This window comes from Camelus ferus, chromosome 34 (assembly GCF_009834535.1).
Source record: "Camelus ferus isolate YT-003-E chromosome 34, BCGSAC_Cfer_1.0, whole genome shotgun sequence".
In the NCBI taxonomy this organism is placed as follows: Eukaryota; Metazoa; Chordata; class Mammalia; order Artiodactyla; family Camelidae; genus Camelus; species Camelus ferus.
This window is the reverse complement of record NC_045729.1, coordinates 12,721,126-12,733,223: the sequence shown is the minus strand read 5'-3', so window position 1 is coordinate 12,733,223 and position 12,098 is coordinate 12,721,126. Positions and strand designations below refer to the sequence as shown.

At 37.4% G+C, this 12,098-nt stretch overlaps 1 long non-coding RNA gene across 1 annotated transcript in view; it reads right to left on the bottom strand.

Annotated features, from left to right (window-relative positions):
* Positions 1-492: 492 nt before the first annotated feature.
* The window catches only part of LOC116661306, a 200,014-nt gene continuing 188,408 nt past the window's right edge, over positions 493-12,098 (bottom strand). The window contains exon 9 of the long non-coding RNA XR_004317178.1: positions 493-1,578. This is a non-coding gene — a long non-coding RNA (uncharacterized LOC116661306). The remainder of the gene's footprint in view (positions 1,579-12,098) is intronic.

Sequence of the window (12,098 nt, the reverse complement as noted above, 5' to 3'; positions counted from 1 at the left end):
TAAAGCCTATGCCTGCCTTGTCTGGGGGAAAAAACAGAAGTATATTTATCTCACAGCATCTTTCAGATCAATCACTGAAACCAAAGGGGAGAGCCTGAAGCCTACAATTTGGGGTCTTTCTTTAAGGAAAAGAGTAGAAATCTGATGTGAAAGTAAATACTTAAAATGAGAAAATAAATCACAACAATTGAAAAATTCTAATACTTATAAATGCCACAAATTTTTAAATTAAATAACAATTCTTATTAGTTGCTGTCTGACTCTTCTGTAACCCTTGCTTTTCTACATTTTTTGACTTCATACTCTGAGTACCTCTTCACATTATGATTTAAAATACCATCTTCTGTAGAAATAATAGGAAGAATCCAGTCTGTTCTTCACCATGGTTGTTCAAAAATTGTTTTTTATTGTTGATCATTGGGAAAAATTTCTTACATATTGGTAGTAATATGATGTACATTTTATAGAATTCTTGTCAAATTAGGGAAAACTTTTATCAAATCTATTTTATATATAAATTGTAAGGTTTCGGGGGTTTCAAGTTTTCTTGTACAGTGACTAAACTTAAATATCCCTTGAATTGATGACACTCATTAACCAGTTTGCAATGTATTATAAAGTTTCACATTATCTTCATCAATGTCAGTATTTTGTCTCAAACTTACTGGAAATTTAAATCTTCTTCCAGTGTGTACATATGATTCACTCCTCTTCATTAACTGGATAATCGAACAAGCCAGAAGCCTATTCATTACTTCTATTCAAAATTTCTCTTTTCTTCTTAAAGAGTTACAATTTTGGTATAATTTGAAAAAAAAAAATGTTGCAATTCACTTCTCAATGTCAGAGTGATTTCTCTTGATGTCAGGGCTAATCTTTATCTTTTTTGTTTCATATTCCATTAATTATTATCTAAGTTTTCTCTTGCTTCTTTTATAAATAAATGCAGGTAATAAAAGAAGGAACTCCTCAAGTATGTCCCAAACAGCAGTCTGTAATTTCTCATTTGTTTTATTAAAATGTCCCAAACTGTCTTTCCATATTACAAGTTAAGTGGTGCAACTGAGCTATATCAACGCTTTGAATAAACTTTTTTACATCTCTTTGTTCGGGTTTCTCTTCCCAGCCTATGAAAAATTTAATGTTGATGTACGCACTTTACAAAGCTTGAGCAGCTTTCTAATGGGAAACATTACACTTTGATTCTTTAAAGAAAATTCTAAGTTGTCGCATGCTCTACTTAAGAGAAAATCTGAAAGGAAAAAAGTCTATTACAAAATTAAAAAGCGGTCAAAGACTTTGGGTGCAGGTGGGGGCTGCTTCCTTCCCAACTAGGACGGGGGATGACCCACAGAGCACAGGTTCTGTGGCACTTCCACGTCACGATGCTGGGTGAGTAGGCGCAAGGCGCAGGTGGACTTTTCCTGGAAGCTTTTCCTTCGGACAGCTGGCAATATCCTTACAGGAAACTGGTTGCAAGCCACATAAAGATGTCTCACTAAACCCAAATTAAATTACTCCCAACTCAACTTCCTCTTAGCTTCATCTCGAAGATGGTCACCGCCACTCCAACGACACCTGACGTGAGGGGAAATCAGACAGAAAAAGTTGGAGTGGAAAGTGACAGCAATCTGAAATTATTTGCAGTGAAAACATGCTACTCTGGCAAATTCTACTAAAACATTTGGACATGTTATTAGGGCCTCTCCCACAGCTTTAGTAAGGGCCCAGGTGAGTGGTTGGGAATCCGAAGCTGCATTAGCTTCAAAGTCGATCTGTCCCTGCTTGTTACCTCCTGTAAAACAGGCTTCCTGGTTTCTAGAGAAAATATTCAAATGTTTATTATCTCTGAAAAAAATAATTTGTTAAAGGTTCAGTTGATAACATGCATATTAATGCCTTCTGCTGACTCCAATCCATCTTCCTTTGCTTGCAGTTCCTGGAGTGTACAGGAAACATGGGCAGAGCATTCAATTTTAATCACTCTTGCAAGCATACTAAGATCCTGATTCTAACATCATTACTCTTTTAAAAGAATCTCTCATCATCATTTTTTGTTCTTATCATAATGATATTAATTATTCAACTCAGGCAGTCTTTTTTCAAAGGAATAAACAACTTTCATCCCCTGTGTGAAGACCTACCTGTCCTCCAACAATGAAAAAAAGTCTTCATTATCTACTGCAATTTTTTCGAGCCCATTGTGTATGTTGTAACAATGCACTTCCAGACATTCGCATTGTGTACTGGGGGATCATTTCTTTAATGCCTTCCCAAATGGGCCCTCTTCTTTTCCAAGTTATACAATGAGGTCAGAAGGGAGGAGAGAAGGAAGGGAGGAATAAATAAGACTTTCAGAGAGGAGACTGATTGAATGTAGAAAGCAGGAGATGTGATGTGATAGTAAGTGTTCTCTGTAATAGGGAAAGGGAAGGATCGCACAGTGTTATTTCCAGCATCACTCAACTCCTGCAAGAACACACCCTGAGCGGAAATAACCCCCTATTAAGCACAGTTAATAGCTGGCACTGTCTTATTGTTTTTTTCCCTCCTCCAGCAGAGCAAAGACATGACAGCACCGTATCGGACCCAGATGTTTTTTGTTTTGGGTTTTTTTTTTTTAAAGAAATCCTTTAGACTCTTGATTTTCTCTACCTGAAAAGTTGCTTTTCCTTTTCCTCGTTTTTCCATCTACACACTTTGGGGGGGAAAAACGTCTCTAGTCTCACTATTATGATGTAGAGAAGACGCACTCTTCTGGTGTTTCACTGTCAGATTGTTCAAGCTTCTTGAGAAATGTGCCCTGATTTCTTTTACTACAGACAATATGGATGAGAGACTCCATCTCTATCTGAAGGCATTTTGAAACATCTTATTACCAGAGGCAGTCAGATAATGATGCAAATGATAAAACAAAATGGAGATAAATTTTATATCTCTCCTCTCACTGGTTCCCTTCTCTCTTGTCACTTCATGCCCTTCTCTGAATATTTTTTAATATTTTTCTTTGTGAGCCATGTGTCAATGCCCCCAGTATTCTTTTTCCACTTTAGCATCTGACTCCTTCTACGTGGGCTTTTACTCCTGGAGCAGTTGCTGTCATCCTCCAGGGACATCCCACCTCTTCCATGCCCCCTTCAGAGAGTTCTTTTCTCATGCAGAGTAGCTTTTATTCAGAGTGACTTCTGTCCACTTCTTGTGGCCCTGCTGCTCCCATCACCCTGCACCCTTGCCGTTTACTGCCAAGATGCCAATTAAAGGAAATAAGGACAAAGCAGCGTAGGGATCCCCTGCCTGAGTTGAGGGAAGGAAGAGGCAGCAGGGAGACCTAGGCAGGAGTCACAGGGATGTGAGCCAGTCACATGTGGGGTCAGTGGTCCCACAAAATAAATGTGAAATTAATGTGAATTCTGTGAATTAACCTGGATTTCACACACACGCACACACACACACACAAACACACACCCTGTGAATTCTGAGGCAAATGTCTGATTTTTGTGCCTATGAACAGATTAAGGATGAACATTTCTGGCAAGGTGAACTTCTCCAATGCGTGTATTAGGAGACGCATAATGCTGGGATGCCCCACGATTGAAGATGCCAAATTTGATCATTGATTTGGGAGATATACAACATCTCTCAATTGTAAAGGTATATTTTTCTCTTTGTAATAATAACTGAGTAATATGTTGGGTGATAATTTCAGACTATGCTCCCATGTTCCTGTTTCCTAATAAAGACAGAGTATTGAAAATGAATCTTAAACTTCAAATAGAGTGTTTGTTATTGGTAATGGCATTAGTGCAGTAATTATGAACAGAAATTAAAAGTTACATACATGTATGTAGGTTCTATTCACTAAAAGGATCTAGAAGCAGTGACATCTCAGTAACAATGAGCACACCTATCACCCAGACCCTGTTTTCTAAATACCATTCCCCACCAAAAGGAACTAGGGATTCTTGGGAAATGGCTGATTTCAGACTGAGTCAGGGAAAATGCAAGGTGAGCCCAGAACATCTTGCTTGATGTGAAAGCAGAAAGTGCTCTGCAACTAATAGGAACATGTCCAGAGGACACAGAATCCAGCCTAAAGGGTTTCTGAATGACCACATTTGGGACTATTTTAGCATAGAAAAGAAAGTGATCATTACTGGTTATGACACACTGAATTTTTTTTAAAAAGCCCCATTAGTCCATAGGGATACTCCAAGAGAATGGTGGAGGAAAGGAAGGCTCTTCTTCACAAACATTCCAGCTAACAAATACTGAAGGAATGAAAGAGTTACAGGATCACCATTTTATCATTTACAAGGTAACAACTGACCAGCAGTGAATTCTGATATGCTTTTGTGTGGATGATCCTAAGCAGGCCACAATTATCTGGAATACTTATTCTTAACCTGTAAAAATTATTATGTCCTTTTTAAAACCTCAAAATGTGTATTCTCTCACATCTTACAAATATTTCTTCCCCTTCATCCATGTTCCTTCCTTACAAAGTTGTTTTGTTCTGTTTTGTTTTGTTTTGTTTTATGCATTGGTAGATTTCTGTGAGCACTGACTCCTGTCTAATGTAGTGACTCCAAAGAGAAAAGTCCTTCAGCCACTATATAGGGGCAGTTTCTGAATTCCTTCTTTGAACAAAAACGTTTCACAGTTTTCTCTTCACAACATGCTAAAGCATATCTCTAAGTTAGCTACTTTACTCCAAATTTTAAAATACTAATTCAGGAAAACATTAACCGAACACTGACCATGTGTGAAGGAGAGTGCAAAGTATTGTTGGAAAAACTAGAATAAGTAAAACACATCCCTGCCTTCCCAAAGTTAGTAGCCTAAAGAAAGGAAAACAGTATGTAAGCAAAGAAACAGTAAAATGCCTAACTATTTAACCCCTATGACAGAGACAGAGGTAAGATGCTAAGACCTTAGAGGTAAGACCCATTCATTCCAACAGTGTGTGCAAGATAGTTTTAGTGGCCCCAGTTCTTCACATAGCCACACCCTCTTGCCATGTAAGTCTGTAGTGTCCTCCTGTTACGGCAGGGACATTCTTCCTTACACCTTGACTTTGGGCTTGGCAATGTGACTTGCTTTAACCAATAGAAAGAGGCAGAATTGATGGAGTGTCAGTTCTGCATGTAGGTCCCAAGAAGCCTACGTATTTCTGCTTGAGCTCTCAGACCTCTGCCATTGCCACAAAGAGGGCACGTCTAGGCTAACATGCTTGTCCTGGGAGGAAAGAAGAAACATGCCAAGCGAGCTGAGACACCCCAGTTGAGCCCCGCCTACTTCAAACACTCTTCAACAATCTAACATATAGATCTGTGGCAATAAATGCTTGGTGTTTTTAGCCACTGCGTTTTGGGGTGGTTTATGGTGCAGCCATTTTATGAGTAGCTAACTGATACACAGAGAGATAAGGGAAATCTTGCACCTCAGAGGGTATGGTACTAGTTCTGAACTTAGAAGGAATAGGCTTTTTTTCTGATTGAGATATAATTGGCATATAACATTATATTAGTTATACATACATATATATATTAAGGTCTATAATATAATGATCCGACCTTTGCATATATTGCAACAAAAGGATCACATTAAGTCTAGTCAATATTCATCACCATAAATAGTTACAATTTTTTTCTTGTGAAAAGAACTTTTAAATCTACTCTCTTAGCAGCTTTCAAATATACAATACAGTATTAGTAACGATAGTCACCATGGGGTTAGGCCATTCTAACCATTTCCTTCCGAGCTGAATCTCAAAGCCACATTCAAGTAATAGCAGGCGATGGGATGCAAAGCCCAAGGAGGAAGCCAGCAAAAGCACTGAGGCAGGTGCTGGAGCCTGCTGAATTCCATACTGAGGAATCTGCATTCTGTTCTACATTCTGTGAGAGGAATTTGATCTGGCCTAGACTTTTGAAAAATAATGTTGGCAACAATTTAGGCCAAATGCAATGGAGAAAAAAAATCAAATTAAGAATGATTGATTCCCTGCTATGTACTGAGTGCTTTACGTTAATTATCTCGTATAATCTCTCAACAATCCTGTGAAGCAAATATTGGTATCCTCCTATATACACATGATGAAAAAGACATAGTGAGATTAGGTAACTTTCCCAAAATCCCACATCCAGTAAGAGGTAGAGCTGGAGTTCAAGGTCAGGCTGCACGGTTAAAAGGTTAGGTTGCATGCTTTTTCGACTGTGATAGTTTTGCTTCCCAATATTGAATGCAGGCAAATTAAGCGGTTCTTGTTACACTCTAGGCAATGGTAATGAATTATGGCAGTGGTAGTGAGAGAAGAGGGAATATATTTTAGAAAGATTGTACAATTGTGTTTACTTATTTACATTGTCAAAGTAAAACTGCCAGGATATAGCAACTAGCTGAATGTCTGGTGACAGAGCATGATAAGAAGGTTCCACATTTTTGAGCATGACTAACTACAGTGCCACTAAGACAGAGGACACGGGGAAAGCAGATTCGGTGGTAAGAAACCAAAGACACCAAGTTTAGTCATCATCTTGGGGAGCTGTCTGACTAGTAATAATGATGTTAATAATAACTTGCATTGAGCACTGTTCTAAGTGTTTTGCATGAATTATTTTGCTCATTCACACAACAACCCTATAAGGTTGGTGCTATTATTAAACCATTTATTGATAAGAAAACCAAGGAACTAGGAATTCAAGGATCTTGCACAAGTGGCAGTGATACCCAGATGTGAACACACCCACCCTGGCTCTAGGACCACACTCTTGACAACTACACTCTTAAATCAGTCAGTAAAGGCTCAACATGTTAGGCCCCAGTGCCTACTATGTTAATCAGGATAGTCAAGGTAATGCTGCAGTGAAGAGCCCCAGAACCACAGAGACTTCCCACAACAGATTACTTCTTGCACACTCAAAATCCACTCCAGATGCAAGCAATTCTTCAAAACATAGTTCTCCATGTGTTAACAAAAGATTCTCTCTTGCCTCAATCGTATGTCACCTCCACAGCAACATGTGCACCAAGGTAGCAGCCATGAGGAAGGAGAGGGATGGCATTTCCTGAACTGGCTCCTAATGTTTTGTCCTAAAAGAGATGCATCTCATTTCTGCTCGCAGCCCAGTGGTTAGAACTAGTCCCGTGGCCAAGCCCAGCTTCGTGGGGGCAGGGAAGTGTAATCTTATCTAGAAGGAGTGGAGCCACAAATACTATGAGCAACAGTGGTACCTACTTCCTCAACTAGTTCTTCTCTTAACAACCAGTTATTTGACATTTGGGTCTTAACTCAAAGCACTAATTTAAAATGTCTTTGAATAAGCATATGTATATTTATATATCCTAATTTTTACCTCCCTTCTCAGAATCCAGGGTGTTCATGCTCTGTTCCTGGTCACCATTCCCATTCCCGTCCAGGGAGATTGAAAAGATCCAATGACATAATCCATATGCATTACAAACTTGACAGCACAACCTGAGCAGCACCGTTCTACCTGATATGAGGACCTTTATTTACCCTCAGTTATCTACTAGCCAGCCACTGCCTAGTCATGGAGCACCTAGTGCTGTAGAAGATATAAAAACTTTTCCCATCCCTACCCTCAACGAATTACAGTTTCATTAAGAAACCAGGCTGTGTCCATGAAATGTTAATAAAAATAAAGAAAGCAGCAGAAAACACGTGACGATGAGGACTTCTGATAGGAGATACTGTTCAGAGATCACAGGAGAAAAAAAGGTGGAATTTTTTGAAATCATTTTGTGGGAGACTCAACAGTTAAAGAAGTAGTGAATTCAAATGTCTGAAGTAGCCAGATATCAGGATGGTGGGGAATGCTGAAATGAAAAGTATATGGGCCATGCAAAGGCTTTCCAATTCTGGGAGGAACACACAAACACCATATGGATTTAAATAAAGCAAAACTGCTTGGAAGGATCTGGACTGTGACCTCGGTACAGAGTACTCCCACCAGGGACATTTTAGTGCTAGTTGATAACAAAGCCTTATACAGAAAAGGTAAATTTCAGACAGACAAGAGATAAGGAAGATTAGGAGAGGGGAGGTCTTCAGAATATCTGTTGTCCCTGAGAATCTTGCCGCAGGAGAGTTTACCTGATCCCGTAAAACCAGTCAGTATGATGCTAATACGCAGAGAACTGAAGTACATCTTGCCTAAATTATCACAAATTTCAACTTAGTAAGGTCAAAATTAATGAGGTTTTCCTGTACTTTGAAATCATATTTGATGACAAGATAAATGTTAGAACTAAAAACTTAACAACTATCTACTAATGTCAACGTCTAAAGGCAGAACACGGGGAGAGCAATTAACTCACATGATGGCAGAAGGAACAATGGACCGACTTAATTAAGAACTTCCAAAGACACTTGCTATCATATTACAGATTTTCTGAGGTTTTTAAGGAGGGTGCATACACCCTTGACACCAAGACTCAGAATTCGGTTAAGAGGAACATCCACTTTAATGCCTTATCTTGCCCTCTAACCTCTAAAAATGAAAGGAACTTAAATTTAAAATTGTTAGTAAAGATACAGAAATCTTTTCTTCAGCATTAGTATTTTAATTACATTCACATTAAAAGGACTCTAGCCTACACTTTAATTTTAAAACACTAGCTACTTATGTCATTTGATTTTTATGAATATTTATGCATATATTTAATTTTTATGTAGTTGTAATGTATGTAATTATGTAACTTGTATTCTTTCATTTATATCTACATTTTATATTATTTTCTATGTATCTACATAAGTCGTATTATTTATCAAGATAAATGTAATAATTTGCTAATCCATCCCTTAAATTTTGTTTCTTTTTTCAATATGATGAATAATTTGTTATTGATATAGCTGAATATAAAAAATACATTTTTTTCTCTTAGAAATATTTTCTTGGTGTGCATTCCCAAAGGTGGGATTATTGATCAATGAATACTAAATCACATTTATTGCTTTCATTTCCAATTTTTTTCTAGGAAGATTTTATGAGTTTGCAAAATCTTACTTGTACCTCTTCCTCCACTGCCCTGCAAACTTGGTTTTTATTATTTTATTTATATTTGCTTATATAACATATAAGAAGGAGCATCTCCTGTGGACTTTAATGTATTTTTCTGTAGCTTCATCAAGATTATTGATTTATTGTTCATCCTTGTGAGCATATGATCTGCTCCTTCTCTTTGGCTAATCATTCTATGAAGAAGAAATATTAACTGTATCCATAATTATTCTCTTTACATCTGTATATTCAAATTATAGCCATCACATTTATTTCACATGTTTACCCTAGTATAAAAATCTTAATTTGGAAGATTTTCCTATTGAAATATTTTAAAATATTTACTACAGAATCACTTACAGAAATTCCTATCATGAACTCCCAGAAAATTCACATTGACCTAAGTTTGTCTCAATTTAATGCTGAAATTTTGACCAATTCTAATTTTCCCTATAATGTGACTTAAGTATTTTGACCTTGTGAATCACCCTGGCTGACCAGTGTCACAGATGTTGAGTAAGGTAGGACCTGATACACAGCCAGGGTTTATGCGCTTATAAAGTTGGCAAGTATAGTGCAGAAAAGGCATGTCTATGGTAGCTTTCCATGGAATAGAGATCATATAATTTATGGTAACACCTAGCAGCCTAAGTCCTCACTATTATTCCAGGGACACATTATTGAGCAATATTTTCAGAAGCCATGCTAGAAACATCCTGGTGAAGATCTCACTAGAAATAAAAATAAATAAAAATTTATAGTGATTGAGCACTGTTGAGAAAAGGACCATGTTCCTTCTTGCAACAATGTTAACTATCTCTCTTTTCTCTGACAGCAATAGTCATCCACCACTTCAAAGTTAAATAAACAATAGCCTCATCTTGAGAAATTCCCTGTTTTCTGAAGTTTCATTCATACTATGGAAAAAAACACTGCATTTGGACATTCATGAAGCAACACCATCACCTTTGCAGAATTCACTTCCCATTGGTCTCATCTACTCCCATGGTTTCAAACACCAGCTGTATAACAATGATTTCCAAAACTATATCCTAGGTCAAAGCTTTCTTCTAGACCTGAGGGACACATTTTCAAGTGCACTGGAAGTTGCTGCCTAGTGAGTATTTATGTCTTTCAGACACTGTACACTCATCGTGTCCACACATCCATATTCTTTCTTCTCTTGTCAAATCTGCTTCCCTACTCTATTTCCTACCTTGGATAATATCAACATTTACCCAGTTGTTCAAGCCAAAATTCTGAAGATGAATCTGACTTGTCCCTCCCTCACACCTCTCATCTAATCCATTCCCTGTAGATATCTCTCAAATTCATCTAATCCTTTGCTTCTCTACCCTCACTATTTCATTCCAAGCTGTCCATAGTTTTTCCCTGAGCTGTTGCAATAGACTCCTAATTGTTCTTCCAACTTTCAGATTCAACTCCCTTCCATCCACCCAGCATACTATATTAGAGGGATCTTTTAGGAATATACATTTATCAAGACACCTCCCACTTTAAAATCCTTTAACTATCTCTCATCACTTATAGGATAATGGAAACAAGTTACGTAGAATGTTTGTTACCTATAATCTCACCAAAGGGCAGATAAAGACTAGGATTGTTGACTTTACAATAGTGATGAATTACACTCATTCATAACGTCACAATGACTGCCCTATAGTTAATAATACAGCTTTTTTATGACTAGGTAGAAATAAAAGTGCAGTTTATGACTGCATCCCAAGTTTTTCATACTTTCACCTTAGAAACAGACATTCTCTAATCCAATTTCTATGCCCTTTGGAGGTGAAGCTTATGTTACATAAATTGTAATGGTTTTTACTAACTCAATAATGGATCAATGTTTATCAACATTGGGCTTTAATGCTGTGGTCATTTAATACATTATAGCTGCTAATAAACACATTGACTCTATCTCATGGTGATACACGGATTATAAGGGAATCACACAACACAAAAATTCCACTAACTGCAATGACAAAGCAAAATCAATTGAAGAAATAAGGAAAAAAATCTAAAACAATTGGTTGAGTGTTTTGTTAACTTCTTTGTACTTGAATAACCAGTCCTCTGGAATGTATTGCTAGTTTCACATGTAAAATTTTTCTTTAAAAATATTGTTAATTTCTGAACAGCAAAACTCCTTCCACTCTCATGAAATTTTATTCCAAGATCTAAGACTTAACCTCTTCCTCCCCCACTTGGACAATTTTCCATTTTAGTATTTCTTTTCTTAAATAAAACATGTGCAAAGAATCATCCCATTCAAGGACCAGAATATGGTAAAGTTCTTCTTGTGCTTAAAATAAAAACTCACAAGTTGGGTATTCAGAGCATCTTTCAGATGACTTGTCCCTAAGCATGTGCCACAGAAAGACATGTATGGAGGCTTGTTCTATATTTTGTAGGCTTTTATTTAATCTCGCCACTTTGCCTTTTCCCCTTGTGCTCACTTTAACGAGTCAGGTGGCAGAGGATCTGCAAGAGATGAAAATTCAGGGAGAGACAGCTGACCCTGAGAGTGTTGTTCTCCCTGTCACTGCCCCCTGGGTCCTCCTACCCCTGCTGTGTCTGAGGACTATTTCCCTGTTTATGTTGAAAAAGGAACCCTCTTCATTCCACCACTGAGGGTCCACCCTTCTTCCCTTCCACTTCATGGAATCCTGTTTCCTGAGAATTGTTAAAATTTGCAGCAAAAGCTTTCTGCAATATTTTCTTCAACTCTTATTTTTATCTCCATATGGTGACTTGAGCCTCAATTTTTTTTTATAAAGATATAATATAAGACTGCATCCAAAGCTGAGCTACCTTTGAAGCTGAAGGTCATAATTTCATTAACAAGGGTATAAATGTGCACTTGGAGTATTAGGACTATCCTTCGGTCCTGAACATTACTCCCTGTCACTTTTCAAAATGATTGTTTCAGGTCTGAAGATGTCATCCTCCTGGTAATTTGTACTCACTACCCATATGTGATGTGAAGAATAACTAATAAAGAATGTTATAAAGTCTTCTACAAGCTTTGCATACTCTACATATATTTAATAATTT